Genomic DNA, 17,969 nt, shown 5'->3' with positions numbered 1-17,969 from the left:
TCAACTGCAAATTGTTGAAATTTTACTTCTTCCTTAACAGTTTGGATGCCTTTTATTTCTTTTTGTTGTCTGATCGCTGTGGCTAGGACTTCCAATACACTGTTGAGTAAACTTGGCGAGAGCGGACATCCCTGTCTTATTCCTGATCTCAGAGGAAAAACTTAGTTTTTCACCACTGAGGATGATGTTAGCTGTGGGTTTTTCATTTGTGGCCTTTATTATGTTGAGGTATGTTCCCTTTAAACCTACTTTGTTGAGAGTTTTGTCATGAATGGATGTTGTACTTTGTCAAGTGCTTTTTCTGCATCTGTTGAGATGATCATATGGTTTTTATCCATTTTCTTGTTAATGTAATAAATCATATTGATTGATTTATGAATATTGAACCACCCTAGATCCCCAGAGTAAATCTCACTTGATTGAGATGAATGATTTTTTTTTTTTAATTTTTTTTAACATTTATTTATTTTTGAGACAGAGAGAGAGCATGAACAGGGGAGGGTCAGAGAAAGAGGGAGACACAGAATCTGAAACAGGCTCCAGGCTCTGGGCTGTCAGCACAGAGCCCGACGCGGGGCTCGAACCCACAGACCACGAGATCATGACCTGAGCCGAAGTCGGACGCTTAACCGACTGAGCCACCCAGGCGCCCCTGAATGATTTTTTTAAATGTACTGTTAGATTTGGTTTAAATACTATTATTGGACTATAACAATGGCACATATTTGAGTGTACAGTTTGACTTTTTGGCTTTTATAAATAATGTTTTTATGAGCATCCAAGTGCAAGTTTTTCTAAGGACATATATTTTCCTTTCTCTTGGGCATAAACCTAGTTGTGGGATTTCTGGGTCATGTGGTAACTTTTTTTTTAATTAAAAATATTTTTAATGTGTATTCATTCTTGAGAGAGAGAGACAGAGAGAGAAAGCGGGGGAGGGGCAGAGAGAGAAGGAGACACAGAATCTGAAGCGAGAGGGAGACACAGAATACGAAGCAGGCTCCAGGCTCCAAGCTGTCAACACAGAGCACAATGTGGGGCTCGAACCCATGAACTGTGAGATCGTGACCTGAGCTGAAGTTGGATGCGTAACTGACTGAGCCACCCAGGCGCCCCTGTGGTAACCATCTTTAACCATTGGAGGAACTGCTAGATTGTTTTCCAAAGTAGCTATGCTATTTTACATTCCCAGCAGCATTGTTCGAGAGTTCTGGTTTCTCCACATCTTTCCAACACTTGCTATTTGTCTTTTTAACTGTAGCCATCCTAAGTGGATGGGAAGTGCCATCTCTGTGGTTTTGACTTGCATTGTCCTGATATCTAATAGTGCTGGGCATCTTTATGTACTTCTCGCCCATTTGTATATTTTCTTTGGAAGGGTGTTGATGAGGTCCTTTGCCCATTTTTAAAATTAGGTTGTCTTTTGCTTGGTGAGTTGTAATAGTTTTTATATATTCCAAGTATGAGTCCCTTACCAGAAATGTGATTTGCAGAGCAGAATTCCCCCCGCTCCCCACCCACCTCTCTCATAATTTTAGCTCTTACATTTAGATCTATGTTCCATTTTGCGTTAATTTTTGCTTATAGTATGTGGTAAGGTTCTAACCTCATTCTTTTGCATGTGGGTATTAACGTATCCAATCACCTTTTGTTGAAAAGACTATTCTTTCTCTCCATTTAATTACCATGGCACCTTTGCTGAAAATCAGTTCACTGTAAATGTGAGGGTTTTTCCCTAGATTCTCAATTTGGTTCCTTTGATCTGTTTGTCTATGCTAGGTTGGTACCACACTGTCTTGATGACTGTAGTTTATAGTAACTATTGAAACCTGCAAGTGTGGGTCCTTCAACCTTCGTTTTCAACGCTGTCTCAGCAATTTTGGGTCCCTGGAAGGTCCATGTGAATTTTAGGATCAGCTTGTCAGTTCCTACAAAGCAGCCGGCTGGAATTTTGATAGGGATTGTATTGAATCTGTGGATTAATTTGAGGAATGTTGCCATCTTGACTGCACTCTGCATAGTGTCTGATGTATGAACATGGGATATCTAAGTTTCATTGGTTTTTCTCTATTGTTTCTATTTACTGTGGCATTACTTTTCACTGAGATCTTTATTATTTCCTTTCCTCTTTTTACATTGGGTTCAATTGTTCTTTTGTTTCTAGGTATTTAAGGTGGATGCTGAGGTCATAGAGTGGAGACCTTTTATTTTTTCTTGCATAGGCATTTAATGTTAAACATTTCCCCCAAGTACTTCTTTAGTGCAAATTTTGATATGTTTTGTTTTCATTTTTTTTTAGTTCAATGTACTTTATAATTTTCAGTTTGATTTCTTCTTTGATGCATTTGTTACGTAGAAATGTGTTAGTTTCCCAATATTTGGGGGTTTTCTAGAGATCTTTGCTATTGCTTTCTAATGTTTTCTTCCTAATCTTTATTATTTCCTTCCTTCTGCTGGCTTTAGGCTTCTTTTGTTCTTTTCCTAGCTCTTTTCTAAGGTTCGGTTGTTTATTTGAGATTTTTCTTGCTTCCCTCTTTTCTTTTTTTTTTTTTTAATGTTTTTATTCATTTTTGAGACAGAGAGAGACAGAGCATGAGCAGGGGAGGGGCAGAGAGAGAGGGAGACACAGAATCGGAAGCAGGCTCCAGGCTCTGAGCTGTCAGCACAGAGCCCGACGTGGGGCTTGAGTTCACAGACTGTGAGATCATGACCTGAGCTGAAGTCGGATGCTTAACCGACTGAGCCACCCAGGCGCCCCCCCCTTTTCTTTTTTAATGTTTCTTTATTTTTGAGAGAGAGTGAATGGGGGATAGGGCAGAGAGAGAGGGAGACCGAGAATCCCAAGCAGGCTCCACGCTGACAGCAGAGAGCCCGAAGTGGGGATTGAATTCATGAACTATGAGATCGTGACCTGAGCCAAATTCAGACATTCAACTGACTGAGCCACCAGGCACCCCAGATTTTTCTTGTTTCTTGAGGTAGGCCTGTATTGCTCTATACTTCCCCTTAGGATGGCTTTTGCTGCATCCCAAAGCTTTTAGACCTTTGTGTTTTCACTTTCATTTGTTTCCATGTATTTTTAAAATTTCTTCTTTGATTTCCTGGTTGACCCACTCATTGTTTGGTAGTATGTTGTTTAACCTCCATGTATTTGTGGTCTTTCCAGATTTTTTTCTTGTGGTTGACTTCTAGTTCACAGCATTGTGGTCAGAGAAGGTACATGGTATAATTTCAGTCTTTTTATATTTGTTGAGGCCTGATTTGTGACCTAATATGTGATCTGTTCTGAAGAATGTCCCATGTGTATTCTGCTGTTTTAGGATGGAATGTTCTGAATGTATCTGTTAAGTCCATCTGGTCTAGCCATTGTTTCCTTGATGTTTTTGTTTCAATGATCTGTCCTTTGATATACATGGGGTGTTGAAGTCCCCTACTATTATTATATTATTATCTGTTCCTTTATGTTTGTTATTAATTGTTTTATATATTTGGGTGCTTTCATGTTTGGGTGCATAAATATTTACAATTGTTATATCTTCTTGTTGGATTATCCCCTTTATTACGATACAGTGCCCTGGTCTGTCTTTTGTTACAGTCTTTGTTTTAAAGTCTAGTTTGTCTGCTATAAGTGTTGCTACTCTGGCTTTCTTTTGATGTCCATTAGCATGATAAATGGTTCTCCACCCCCTCACTTTCAAATTGCAGGTGTCTTTAGGTCTAAAATGAGTCTCTTGTAGGCATCATGTAGGTGGGTCTTTTTTTTTTTTTTTTTTTTTTTTTTTTACTTATCCATTCTGATACCTGATGTCTTTTGATTGGAGCATTTAGTCCATTTACATTCAAAGTAGTTATCTATAGATATGTATTGAGTGCCATCTTATTGCTTATTTTGTCATTGTTATCTGGAGATTTGTCTGATCCTTTCTTCTCTTTGTCGCTTTTGGTCTCTCCTTTGCACTCAGAGTCCCCTTTAATATTTCTTGCAGGGCTGGTTTGGTGATCGTGAACTTCTTTAGTTTTTGTCTGGAAAACTCTTTATCTCTCTCAATATTCTGAATGATAAGCCTTGCAGGATAGAGTATTCATGGCTGCATATGTTTCCCATTGAGCACTTTGAATATCTCATGTCACTCCCTTCTGGCTTTTTAGGTTTCTGTTGAGAAATCTCCAGCTGGCCCTTTGGGTTTTCCTTTGTAAGTTAAGGACTTATTTGTCTTGCTGCTTTAAAAAATTTTTATCACTGTATTTTGCAAATTTACTTACAGTGTGTCTTGGTGTTGCCTCCTTTTGTTGATTTTGACAGGAGTTCTCTGTGCTTCCTGGGTGTGAATACCTGTTTCCTTCCCCAAATTAGGGAAGTTTTCAGCTATTATTTTCTCAAATACATTTTCTACTTCTTTTCTGTCTCTTCTTCTGGGACTTCTATGATACAAATGCTATTATGTTTAATGGAGTCGCTGAGGTCCCTAAGTCTATTCTTTTGTTGCATAATTCTACTTTCTCTCTTTTATTCAGATTTATTACTTACTATTATTTTGTCATCTAGGTCATTAATTTGTTCCTCTGCTTCTTCCAGGCTGCTGTTCGTTGCATCAAGCCTGTTTCCAATCTCGTTTATGGCATTCTTCATCTCTGATTCTTTTTTTAACTCTTTTTTTTAATCTGTGGTAAGATCTCACTTGTGTCTTCTATTCTTAACGAATTCTAATTTAAGAGTTTTTCAAAGAATTTCTAATTTAATTTCACTGTGCTCAGGGAACATACTGTGCGTGACTAGAATCCTTGTAGTTTACTTAGACTTATTTATTTTCCTTTTCCTAAAATTTAATTTTTAATTTTTGCTGTGATAAGAACACTTAATATGAGGTTTAGCCTCTTAACAAGTCTTAAGTGTACAATACATCAGTATTGGCTGTAGATACAGTGTTATACATCAGATCTCTAGAATTTATTCGTTTTGCTTAACCAAAACTTGATACCTATTGATGAATAATTCTCCATTTTCCCTTTCCCACTACGCTTGGTAACTAGCATCTCTCCCCCCCCACCCTTTAATTTTATGAATTTGACTCTTCTAGATACCTCATGTAAGTGGAATCATGCATTATGTGTCCTTCTGTGGCTTACTGCATTTGGCCCAAGATCCTTAATGTCCATTTATGTTGTCGTAAAACATTCCTTCCTCTCTTTAAGGTTGAACAGAGTTCCATTGCATGTACATACCATATTTTCTTTGTTCACCTGTCAGTGGACATTTAGGTTGTTTCTACATCTTTGCTACTGTGAATATGTGCTGCAGTGAACATGGGAGTGTTGATATCTCTTTGAGAGCCTGATTGCAATTTTTTTGGTAGCTCTATTTTTAATTGTTTTTAGGAGCCTTCATACTGTTTTCCATGTAAAACAATTTTTTTTAAATTTTTTTTTAACGTTTTATTTTTATTTTTTTTGAGACACAGAGAGACAGAGCATGAACGGGGGAGGGTCAGAGAGAGGGAGACACAGAATCTGAAACAGGCTCCAGGCTCTGAGCTGTCAGCACAGAGCCTGACGCGGGGCTCGAACTCACGGACCGCGAGATCATGACCTGAGCCGAGGTCGGCCGCTTAACCGACTGAGCCACCCAGGCGCCCCTAAAACAATTTTTTTGATTCAAGATATGGTCCATCTTGGAAAAGGTATATTGTGCAGTTGTTGAGTGTTCTACAAGTGTCTAATAAGTCATGTTGGTTGTTAGTTTGGTTTAAATCTTCTATTTTCTTAATGATTTTCTTCATGTTCTATCTGTTTTTGTGAGAAAGTATTGAAACCTGTGAATATAATTGTATGTTTTTCTTTTTCCTTGCATTTCTTCTAGTTTTCTTTCATGTATTTGGAAGTTCTCTTATTAGGTGCAAATGCATTTATGAATTGTATATCTTTTTGATGAATTAACTCCTTTAACATTAGCAAATTACCTCTTGTATCCCTTGTAATATTCTCCTCTATATCTGTATCTTTACATTTAAAGTGAGTTTCTTGGGGCTCCTGGGTGGCTCACTTGGTTGAGAGTCTGGCTCTTGATTTTGGCTCAGGTCAAGATCTCATGGTCCATGAGTTCCAACCTTATGTCAGGCTCTGCACTGACAGCATGGAGCCTGCTTGGGATTCTCTCTCTTCCTCTCTCTTTGTTCCTCCCCAGCTTGCACACTCATGCACGTGCTCTCCCAAAATAAATAAATAAACTTAAAAATAAAGGGAGTTTCTTGTATGCAGCCTATAAGTGAGTATTTTTTCTCTTTAATTCAGTCTCTACCTTTTCATTGGAATATTTGGTCTGTTTACATTTAATGTAATTGTTGGTATAGTTAGATTAAAACGTAGCTTCTTGATTTTTGTTTTCTATTTGTCCTCTTTGCTATGCTGTTTTTCCCTTTCTAGTTTAGTGGCATACTTTTATGATTTCATGTTATTTCTTTTGTTGGCTCATTCGCTGTATTTTGTTATTTGCTTTATGAGTTAGAATGTACATCTTTAAAATATAGTCTATCTTCAGGTGATATTATGCCACTTTATATATAAGAAACGTACAATAGTACGATTTCATTGTTCCTCTCAACTTTTGTGCTTTCATTGTCCTACATTTTATTTTGACACATGTTGTAAATCTGGTACTGTGTTATTACTATATCTGTAAACAATCAAACATTTTTTAAAGAGGGTTCAGTAACAAGAACAAAAAACATATATCTGCCCACAGTTAACCATTTCCCCGTGCAATTCATTCTTTTGTGTAGATGCATATTTCCATTCGGTATCCTTTCTTTTCTGCCTGAAGGAATTCCTTTAACATTTCTTTAGGAAAGGCTGATTGGTAGTATGTGTTTTGAACTTTTGTGTGTCTGAGAAAGTCTTTATTTCACCCTTATTTTTAAGAAATATTTCTACTGCATATGGAATTCTGTTGACTGTTTTTTCTGTCAGTTATTAAAGATGTTGCTGTGCTGTCTTCTTGCTTGGATTGTTTCCAGTAAGAAATCTGCCATCACGCTGACTTTGTTCCTCAGTATGTAATGTATCTTTTGTCTCTGGCTACTTTTAATTTTCTCTTTGTCAGTGTCACGATTTGCTTTGGTATGATAGGGTCAGGCCATATTCCCAGCTCTGTCTGAGCACCAAGCACTGTTATTCTTTCAGATGGTTCTTTCCCGCTCTTGGATAATTTCCTGACATTTGTATGCTGACCAGTACTCTACTGAGTACATGCAGATCTTCATATTTCTCTCTGTGTTGCTGTCTTCTCTCCAGAATGCTCTATCCTGTGAACCTCTCACAGCATTGTGTTCTCAACTCAGGGAGGCCCCCAGGCTCTGCCTCAGGTTTCCCTCCCTGTGCCTCAGCCTGGGAACCCTCCAGGCAGTGAGGTAGGGCAGAGGTAGGGCCCAGCCCATTTGTGTTCTGTATCTTGGGGGTCACTCTTCTTTTTAACTCGTGGGTCAGTGTCTAGAAATCTGTTGTTTCATTTATTTTGTCCCTTTTTGGATGTTTCATGCAGGAGGGTGAGTCCGGGCCCCGTTGCCCCGTCTTCACCTGAAGAGCTTGTTGGATTATTGATTTAAAATTTTTAAAAAGGTTGAAACTTAACCCAATGTGGTTAAGTTTGAGGGACTCCTCATGAAGTTTAAGGTTGTAATTATAAATGCTTTCTGTCCTATTTGATTTCAACTGTGTTAAGTGTGTGTGGGTTGTACACGACAGCAGGAATGCCACGGCGAACTAAAACCGGTAACAACGCGAATGTTTTCTGCACGGAATTTAGTTTGCCAGCCCAGCGTGTGACTTTGTTGAGCTGTGCTGTTCCCTGCAGGTTGGACAGCGGGCTGTGCGCGTTACATTGGCAGACAAGGCTTTCCCTTCCTTTAAACCTGCACACGGGTCTTGCCTTCAGTCCACGGATGAGCAAGCTTGAACTTTTCAAAACAGGTGGTAATTTGGAGTTTTAACCTGGAATGTTTTTGATGCAGCTGTGGAAATTTAGATGAAAGTAAATTACACAGTTCCAATCTACCATTTTCACCAGTTCTTGGTATTATGAAGAGCTGCCTCTAAAATCAAGGGCTGAGGATGTTTTCTGTCCACTCTGTGCTGTGGAGAACTTTAGACCTACCTTTGCTAACACTTGAAAAATGATCCGGTAAAGCTGGGTGTCTTTGTCGGCAGAACCACTTAAACATGTTTATGGCTTTAACTCCAGTTGAGTAACCCTACGGGGGGTCTGCCTTCTAAAGAGAAAATTCAGAGTTAAATTTGCGTGTTTCACCCAGAAGGGTGTGGATTTTGTAGCTCGTCTGCTGAGTGAGATCCCAACTGTGAGAACCTGGTGAGCACCAGCGGTGGGGCTGACCCCAGACCAAACCCTTCACTCTGACTTTCTGTGCTCACCCTTCCCATCAAAATGATTGTAGCCCGTGCCTCAAGAAACAGGTTATTCCATTCTCTCGGTCATTTTTTATTTCAAGGTTGAGCTCATCTGTTGAGCTGCTTTCACTGTCTGTTCTACTCAGTTGAAACGTATTCTGCCACGTTCCCATCCGGGGGAGGAGAAGTTTGCCAGTAACGGTTCCTCTTTGGTTGTAACTCTGATGCCACCTTGACTCTGCCACCTGCACGGAGCCCGGTCACGTCTAGTTGTTTGCACATTTCCTGATAGATGACACAGCAAGGTCAAAATGGGGTAACGGTCAGTCTTGGCTGGGGGTCTCTCAGGGGTCTGTTGGGCTCAGCGGCCACGCCGGGGGACCGTGACGTGGCTTCAGCATCTTCAAGTGTCAGATGCCCGGAGCCGAGCAAGGCGTATTGTAGGCGTTCAGCAAATACTTTCTGGCTGATCGGCGTGTTGAGGGTTGTGTGTGCAAAGGAACGCAGGGAGGATTACACTAATGCATAAAATCCTTGGTGCTTTCAGAGTATTTATTTAGGGAAAATTTTAATTCGGCTGGTAAAGCCCTAACGGTGTGCTCCATCATCACCCTCGAGGTTGTGACTGCGCTTCCTGTCTTTTCAATTTCTTTCTTGCATTTATGAGCAGAACGGTGTTGTTTAGGTGTTTTTTCAAGTGCACAATGAAGCGATTTTTTTGGCTAATCAATCGTGCAGCCGTCACCCCAGCGTTGGGTCACTTCTGGTACCTCGTGTGTCCCCATTTTGCAGTAAGTCCGTGCCTCCCAGCTCCAGGCCATTGCTAATCTACTTTTTGTTTTTTCAGATTTACCTTTTCTGGAATTTTTGTATAACCAGGATCATATGTTTTGTTGTTGTTGTTGTTGTTGTTTGTGTGTGTGCAGCTGGCTTCTTTTACTTAGTGTGATGTTTTCCAGGCTCATCCATGATGAAGCAGGTATCTGTAGCTTGCTCTTTTTATTGCTAAATAATACTCCATTGTATGAATACACCACACTTTGTTTATCCAGTCACCTGTTGGTGGACGTTGTGCTGTTCTTCCTTTTTGGCAATCACAGATAATGCTGGAAATTTGGGAAACTCACATGCAGATCGTCGTATGTACACACGTTTACATTTCTCTTAGACACCTAGGACTGGAACTGCTAGTTCGTACGGCAAGTGTGTGTTTGCCTTCCCGAGAAACTGCCAGGCTGTCGTCCAAAGTAGTGGCACGGTTTGCACCCCCACTGGCAACCCACAGAGGGTTCCGGTTTGTCCACGCTCCTGGTTAGAGTCCTCCTGGTAGGTCTGAAGTTAGCCATCTCGCTGTGGTATTAATCTGCATTTCCCTAGTGACTTGCTGTTGAACATCTTTTCATGTCCTTGTTTATCACTCGTATCTTTTTTGGTGAATTATTCAAATCTTTTGCTCATATTTAAAAATGGCCTTGTTTGTAATTTACATACCATAAAGTTCACTCTTTTGAAGTACACAGGGCAGTAGTTTTAATATATTTACAGAGCTGTGTAAATGTCTCCATAATCTACATAAAGAACATTTTCATGACCCCTAAAAGAAAGCTGGTTCCTGTAGGCAGTCACTCACTATCACCCTCCTCTAGCCCTTAGCAACTGCTGATTGACTGTCTGTCTCCATCAGTTTGTCTCTTCTGGACATTTCTTACAAACGGAATCACGATATTTGGTCTTTTGTGACTAGCTTCTTTCACTTGGCCTGATAATGTTTTTGGGGTTCAGCCCTGTTGAAGCAGATACCAGTATCTAATGCCTTTCTGTTGGTAAGTACTACATTGTGTGGACACACCATGTTTTGTTTATCTGTTACTCAGCTGATGGCATTTGGGTTTGTACTCCTGGGATTCTGCAAGTAATGCTACTATGAACATTCACGTACAAGTGTTTGCATGGACGTAATGGTTTCATTTCTCTTGGGTGGATACTTAATTGTGGAATTGCTAGGTCATACGGTAACCTGACGACGCTTCACATTTTGAGGAATTGCCAAACTCTTTTCCAGAGCAGCTGCCCCCACGTTCCCACCAACAGCGAGTGAGGGTTCCGGTGTCGCCACACGCTCCCAACACCTGTTACTGTCTCTCTGTGATTACAGCCATCCTAGTGGGTGGGAACTGGCATCCCATTGTGGTTCTGATTGGCATTTTTTAATGACACATGATATTGGGGCACCTGGGTGGCTCGGTCGGTTAAGCGTTCAGCCTTGGCCTCCTTCGGGTTTCAGCTTAGGTCAGGATCTTGTGGTTCGTGGGTTCGAGCCCCGCGTCGGGCTCTGTGCTGGCACCCCAGAGCCTGGAGCCTGCTTCGGATTCTGTGTCTCCCTCTCTCTCTCTGCGCCTCCCCTGCTCGTGCTCTCTCTCTCTCTCTCTGTCAAAAATAAAATAAAGATTAAAAAAAATAATGACAAGTGACGTTAAATGTTTTTTCATGTGTTTATTGGCCTTTTGTGTATCTTTGTTGGAGAAATCACTATTCGGATTCTTTGCCCACTTAAAAAATTATGTTATTTGCCCTGTTCCATTGAAAGACTTCTTGATATCATTTGGACACATATCTTTTAACATATACATGATGTATAAACGTTTTCTCTAAGAATGTGGCTTGTCTTTTTATTTTTTTGATGGTGCGTTTTAAAGCCCCGAGGTTTTGGATATCAATGAAGTCCAGTTTATCAATTTGTTTCTTTATGGATCATGCATTTGGTGTCATGTCTAGAGATCTTGTCCTATGTTCCCCTCCACAAATGTTATGCTTTCAGCTCTTACATTTAGATCTCTGACCCATGTTACGTTAATGTTTGTGTATGGTGTATAGACAGGGCCCAAAGTTCCTGCTTTTGCGTGTGGACGTTGAGTCATGCCAGCACCATTTGTTATGAAGACTGTGCTTTCCCTACTGGATTGTCTTGGCACCCTAAATGTCAGGGTCTGTTTCTGGATTCTCGGTTCTGTTCTAAATGTTTATCCCTATGCCAGTACCACACCGTCTTGATTATTGTAGCTTTTTTAAAAGTTTTTTTAAAGTTTATTTATTTTGAGAGAGAGAGAGAGAGAGAGCACGGTGGAGGGGAAGAGAGAGGGAGAGAATCCCAAGCAGGCTCCCACACTGTCAGCACAGAGCCCAGTGCGGGGACTTGATCCCACAAACTATGAGATCAGGACCTGAGCCGAAGTCGGACGCTCAACCGACTGAGCCACCCAGGAGGCCTGATAATTGTATGTTTTTATGACAGTTATGTTAAGTTTTGAAATCTTTTTCACACACTGTTTGGTTTTTAGTGCATCTTTGGCTGTATTTTTCAGTCTTGTCTGACTAGTGAGACTGAAAACTCCCTGAAGGCCCAGCTGTATCATTGCAGATCCCCAGACCTCAGACAAGTTGGTTGAGGGTTTGGGGCTTCATGTTTCTCATCTGCAAAGTAGAAAAAACATTCCTCCTGTCATACGGCTGTCGTGAGGGTCGAACGATCCTGTTGTGAAGTGACAAACGTGGAAACACCCCCAAACTGTATTTGTGATTGTTGCAAGCGACGTTTATCAAGCCCGGCCGGGGTAGCTCAGTCCGTGTGCCTGCTCTCCTCGAGATCCCTAATGGTCACCCGGGGTGTAACCTGGGTCTGTGGTGGGCTTCGTAATCTTGCACACCTGCAGTGGGTCCTTGGTGAGTCCAGTGTGCCCATCCGTGGTTTTTCCTCTAACCAGAAGCAGACGTGTGGTTTTTTTCTTGCTCTGTCGTCTTCCTCTCCTAGAAGTAAGTTGTCAGTCCTGCCCCTGCTGCCTCGGGCCGCGTGTCCCCTCGGCCTCCCTCTTTCCCCAGACCTGGTCGGGCGTGCAGCCCGGGAAGCTCACGCGTGGTAAGTCGAGGGGTCGTCCAGACAGCGGTCACAGCCGAGGAGGGCACAGCACCAGCATGTGAGGTCCCTGTGGTTAAAGTTTCAGCATGTCCTGGCGGCACGGGGTGGAGAGCAGGAATCCTGGCTTCTGGTGTCCGTGGTTGACTCCGTGTCACGTGGCACCGTCCCGTAGAAAGCAAACCTCCCGAGGCGGCAGGGTCATTTTCCAAGTGGCGGTGTCACGGAAGCAGGATCTGCGTGTGATGGAAGCGGTGTTTTCTTTCTAAATGACGGTCTGCGGGGCCTTGTGGATCTCGCTGCCAGCACTCACGGTCCCGTATTCGGGGCTGGTGGCCATCCACGTCCGCTCCTCCAGCAGGAGTCAACTTTCTTTACTGAGCTGAACAGCCTCGCTCAGCAGACAGCTTCTGGTAACTAGGCCTCCGTCAGCTGGCATGACACTTTTCAAATACAAACGATCTTCAGGAAAAAGGCCGTTCGTCACTAAGAGTCCCCACAGTACCTTCCGAATGAAAGATGAGGGGTGTGGGCGTGTGTGTAGAGACTTAACCATCAATCGCATCCTGAGTTGTAACGATCTGCATTGGTAGTCCACTTTACAGTATATATGCTCGATTCGCATATTGGTGTATTTATTAACTATGCTCAATTCATGGTGTTTAATGTTTGAAGACTGTGCCGTTTTCTTGCTGTGCTGATTGAGGAGAAGACACGGTGCGTTTCTGTTCAGACGGCCCAGGAAGTCGGCATCTTTTTGCTTCTCTGCATCCCTGTGGCGTGTGGAGCGGAGGAGCCGGGGTCCAGCGCTGGCCGCGTGTCCGGGTTCGGCGGGTGGCCGTGCCCCGTGTGCCGGGATTCCCCGTTCACCGGCTCACCAGCGTGTCCGCGGGGGCGTCGTGGGAACGTCCCCAGCCCGGGTTCCGCACAGCCTGGAACGGCGTCCCTGCCCTGCGCCCCCCTCGGCAGGCTGGGCGCCACCACTCCCAATAAAGGGACAGGTCGGTGACAGCACAGGTGGGATCATGCAGTCGGCCGACCGCAGCTTGTCTTTGCCAGACCGGCCAGGTTTCTTTGTTCCGTCATTGGGTAGCCCGAGACGCGTTTTGTATTTTAATTCCTGCGTCTTCTTAGTGTCTCCTCTTAGCCAGCCGTGTTCCTGTGTGAACTCTTCTTCTCTGGTGAGGCTGCCGTTCGACTGATAACAGTTACTGTTTAGTAACGGGGGTCTTTGTGTACACTCGGGATTTTAACTTCGTTTATACGGTGCAAGTGTCTTAGCTGGGTGGCAAATCTTCATCTGCCTTTATGAAGGCTGACATATCCTCTCTACGAGGGAGTAAAAGGGAGCCGTGTGGCACAAGCATCCCGGAGCTAAATGCCTCTGCGGCCTTCGTTTTCCTTTGGTCCAGGCCCGTCCATAATAACTGGACAATTTGCCAAGTAAGTGTACAGGTCAACAGCATATGCAGTCAGCTCTCAATAATCCACAGTAAATAGCAGAACACATGAATAATTTAATCCACTCAGCTGGCCGGGGGCTCCCAAGCAGGTAACCTGCACGTCCCCGAGGGGAGCCCAGCTCTTACCGACCACCTAGGTGCCAGCATGAGTCCCCCTTTTGCCTGCCACCGGGTGTGGGGGCCCAATTCCCCAACCATCTGAGCCACTTAAAGAATGTCAGCTTGTCACCACGCATGATCACAAGTCTAGTGACCTTAATGTGCCAAATGTTATTTGACCCCACACAGAAATGGTTTCGAATGTGCTTCCCCGGTGTTTTAGATTTCATCCAGAAAGTGTGGGTTCTGACTCGTAGTCCCCTGTCCGTGCCCCTTGGCTTTCCCCTTTGGCAAGTGTGACGTTACTCAGAAAGGAGCAGGGAAATGATACTGTTACCGATGGGGGCGAGTTGAAGCCTGCATACAAAATGACATGGGGCGCATTTACCCTTTCCACTTTTTCCCTCTAACCCAGATTGTGGGAAGTTGGCAGTAAGCCAGTTTTACCCATCATACTTCTTTTTATGGTGCAGAGATCGAGCATGTCCTGAATAACCACAGGTCTAGGTCCTCGATCCTGTCTTTTGTGGTACTTTCGTCTGACTCGCACGGAGGCACAGAAGGCCCCGTTTTTGCAAACGTTATGAAGATAATAAGGATTACTGCAGGATCCTTCGGGAGGAGGATTGGATGTCCTCTGCTAGACTAGGAAGCAACACGGATGTCAAATTAAACTTAACGAAGGCGCCGAGGGGAGCCCTTCGCCGCAAAGGGGAACACTCAGCATCGGGCCGTTTCATGTGGAGAAGACTCAGGGACAGTGGAGGATGCCCGCCTCCCTTGGACCTGCCACGCCACGTGGCCGCTGCCTGTTCAGCTAGGCATCAGACACACTGGCCGAGTCCTAGAAGGTGGCCGTTCTGCTATCCACCGTGGGGGCCACTTGGCTTTGCAAGTGTTCGTTATGGTTTAAGAGGGGTGCTGATGGTTTAGAAACTCTGGAGCAAGGTGTCTGGGATAGGAAAAGTCCGGAAAACATCTCAGGTGTGGGCTAGTGAAAGGCAGCAGGAATAGTGGGCGGGAGAGAGGAAGCCTCAAAAGTACCTGAGCAGGATTTGCAAGCATCTGGAAGGATGTGCATCTCATGCATGAGGGAATATTTGTTTCATGTTGCTCAAGAGGGAAAAATTAGAATCAGTGGGTTGAGATTATGGGAAAGCAGTTTGGCTTAACTCAGTGTTTCTAGAAGTGTGGTGCACATACCACCAGGGGTATAAGAGATGGTTGGTTTTTTTTTCATTTTTAAAAACTTCGAAATAGTTACAGATTTACAGAAAGGTTGCAAAAAACATCGTGTAGAGAATTCAGGTATAGCCTTCGGCTAAACAGCTTATGTGATCATAGTACTGTGAGCCTAGCGTGAAGTTAGCATCGGTTCAGCATGTTAACTAGACTAGACCTTACTCCCACCTCCCCAGTTCTCACACTAACAGGCTTCTCTGACCCTGATTGAATCCAGTGTCCACACTGCACCGAGTTGTTGTGCTTCTGTGGTCTCTTCCAGCCTGTGGCACTTCCTCAGTCGCTCATGACCTTGACACTTTTAATGAGGAGGGGTCAGTTATTTTGTAGAATATCACTCAGTTTGGGTTGTCCCATGGCTTCTATGAGTAGATGAAGGCCATGCACTTTTGGCAAAAAGACCGCAGAGGTGACATCACACCCCAGTGCGTCGTGTCAGGGCTTCACGATGTCAGTCATTACTGCTGATGTTGATCTTGTCACTCGGTGAAGGTGATTTCATCCACTGTAAAGCCACTATCTTTCTCTTTGTGATTAATAAGATCCTCGGAGGAGGGGCCTGGAGACGGTGCCAGTATCCTGGTTCTCCTTAAACTTCTACCCATAGATTTTAGCATCTATTGGTCAATCTCATTGGAAGTAACCTTCACTGTGGCGTTTACTTCGTGGTGACTTTGTGTTTTCCTTGTTCCTTTTACATAGTTAAGTAGAAGTCATCTGGAAAGGGGAACACTATCTCTTCTCCCCGAGTTCTTTGTTCAGTTGTTTATGTCGCAGTCAGACTCACAGGAATTTACTTTTTTCTCTGGATTTCAATCCAGTTGTTCCAACTGTGGCCATTGGGAACTCCTTCAAGATGGCGTGTTTTTGTCTTTTTGATGTGTCCTCATCCTTTTTTAAAAACTTCCTTATTTTGGGGGCACAGAATGTCTCAGGCTCTTTTTATGCTTTCCCTGTTGTATGCCTGACCCAGTCCCTCTCCATTGGAGTCTCGATTCCTTTAATAATTCCTACCATTCCTGGAGAATGGTAGTTAGAAAGCAGCACCCACCTGTTCAGTGCAGCCTTGCCGCTCCTAGGATGCCACCGTCGTCAGCAGACGCAACTAGAACATGTAGGCATTGGTGTCTGTGTGTGTGTGTGTGTGTGTGTGTGCGCGTGTGTGTGCGTGCACTAGTGTGTAAGTATTTGTATCGTTTACACTTCGTAGTATGTGCATTACACACATCTGTATGTGCTTCTGTGTCTCTGTCTGGATGTAAAAACAGCACATCCGGGTCTAATCCAGCACCACCAGGTTCTTTCATAGCCTCTCCCTTTCTTTATTTGTTTGTGTTTTTTTAATGTTTATTTATTATTTTGAGAACGAGAACCTGTAGTGAAGGGACAGAGAGAGGGAATCCCAAGCAGGCTCTGCACCACCAGCACAGAGCCTTACACGGGGCTCGATCTAACAGGCCGTGAGATCGTGACCTGAGCCAAAACCAGGAGTCAGATGCTCAACCAACGGAGCCACCCAGGAGCGCTTCCCTTTCTTTAAATGTAACTTATTTCTGCAACAGAGAAACCTTGCTCTCATTATTTACAATATGTTTACTTATTTATTCAATCCTAGGATGCCAATAAAATAGTTTCAAAATTGCTAACCCTGTGAGAAACGGATTTGCTAACTGCAGTCAGTATTTGCATATGGGTTTTTTTTTTTTTTCAACATAATACTTAATTTTATTTTTTTAAATTTACATCCAAATTAGTTCGCATATAGCACAATGATTTCAGGGGTAGATTCCTTAGTGCCCCTTACCCATTTAGCCCATTCCCCCTCCCACACTCCCTCCAGTAACCCTCTGTTTGTTCTCCATATTTATAAGTCTCTTATGCTTTGTCCCCCTCCCTGTTTTTATATTACTTTTGCTTCCCTTCCCTTATGTTCACCTGTTTTTTATCTTAAAGCCCTCATATGAGTGAAGTCATATATTTGTTTTTCTCTAATTTTGCTTAGCATAGTATCTAGTTCCATCCACATAGTTGCAAATGGCAAGATTTCATTCCTTTTGATCGCCGAGTAATACTCCACTGTATATATATGCCACGTCTTCTTTATCCATTCATCCATCGATGGACATCTGGGCTCTTTCCATACTTTGGCTATTGTGGATGGTGCTGCTATAAACATTGGGGTGCATGTGTCCCTTTGAAACAGCACACCTGTATCCCTTGGGTAAATACCTAGTAGTGCAGTTGCTGGGTCGTAGGGTAGTTCTATTTTTAGTTTTTTGAGAAACCTCCATACTGTTTTCCAAAGTGGCTGCACCAGCTTGCATTGCCACCAACAATGCAAAAAGAGGTCCTCTTTTTCCGCGTCCTCGCCAACATCTGTTGTTGCCTGAGTTGTTAATGTTAGCCATTCTGACAGGTGTGAGGTGGTATCCCACTGTGGTTTTGATTTGTGTTTCCCTGATGATGAGTGATGTTGAGCATGTTTTCATGTGTCGGTTGGCCATCTGGCTGTCTTCCTTGGAGAAGTGTCTATTCATGTCTTTTGCCCATTTCTTCACTGGATTATTTATTTTTTGGGTGTTGAGTTTGATAAGTTCTTTCTAGATTTTGTATACTAACCCTATATCTGATATGTCGTTTGCAAATATCTTCTCCCATCTGTCAGTTGCCTTTTAGTTTTGCTGATGGTTTCCTTACAGGTTTTTTTTTTCCCTTAGACTTAAGAGTTTCTAGCCTAAATAGTATCTGCCAGAGTTACTGAGGATAGTTCTGTAGTGGCTACGTTATTTGTTTGTAAAATAGTTTCATTTGTTATTATTTGTGTTTCATTTGGGTCTTCTCTCTCTGACGTCCTGGTT

At 43.0% G+C, this 17,969-nt stretch overlaps 1 protein-coding gene across 2 annotated transcripts in view; it reads left to right on the top strand.

Moving 5' to 3' along the window:
• CD2H10orf143 (chromosome D2 C10orf143 homolog) overlaps positions 1–17,969 on the top strand; it is a 46,574-nt gene that overhangs the window by 5,838 nt on the left and 22,767 nt on the right. Inside the window, exons 1-2 of one of the 2 annotated variants that reach the window (XR_006299881.1) lie at positions 8,770–8,780; positions 12,336–12,337. The exons of the other annotated variant lie outside the window; for it this stretch is intronic. The gene's annotated coding sequence lies outside the window, so the exon portion shown is untranslated. Of the gene's footprint in view, positions 1–8,769; positions 8,781–12,335; positions 12,338–17,969 lie in introns of those variants that run through there. 2 annotated transcript variants of the gene reach the window in all.

Source organism: Prionailurus bengalensis, chromosome D2, assembly GCF_016509475.1.
Source record: "Prionailurus bengalensis isolate Pbe53 chromosome D2, Fcat_Pben_1.1_paternal_pri, whole genome shotgun sequence".
Classification (NCBI taxonomy): domain Eukaryota; kingdom Metazoa; phylum Chordata; class Mammalia; order Carnivora; family Felidae; genus Prionailurus; species Prionailurus bengalensis.
The sequence above is the reverse complement of the archived record's forward strand: the minus strand, read 5'-3'. Positions and strand labels throughout refer to the sequence as shown.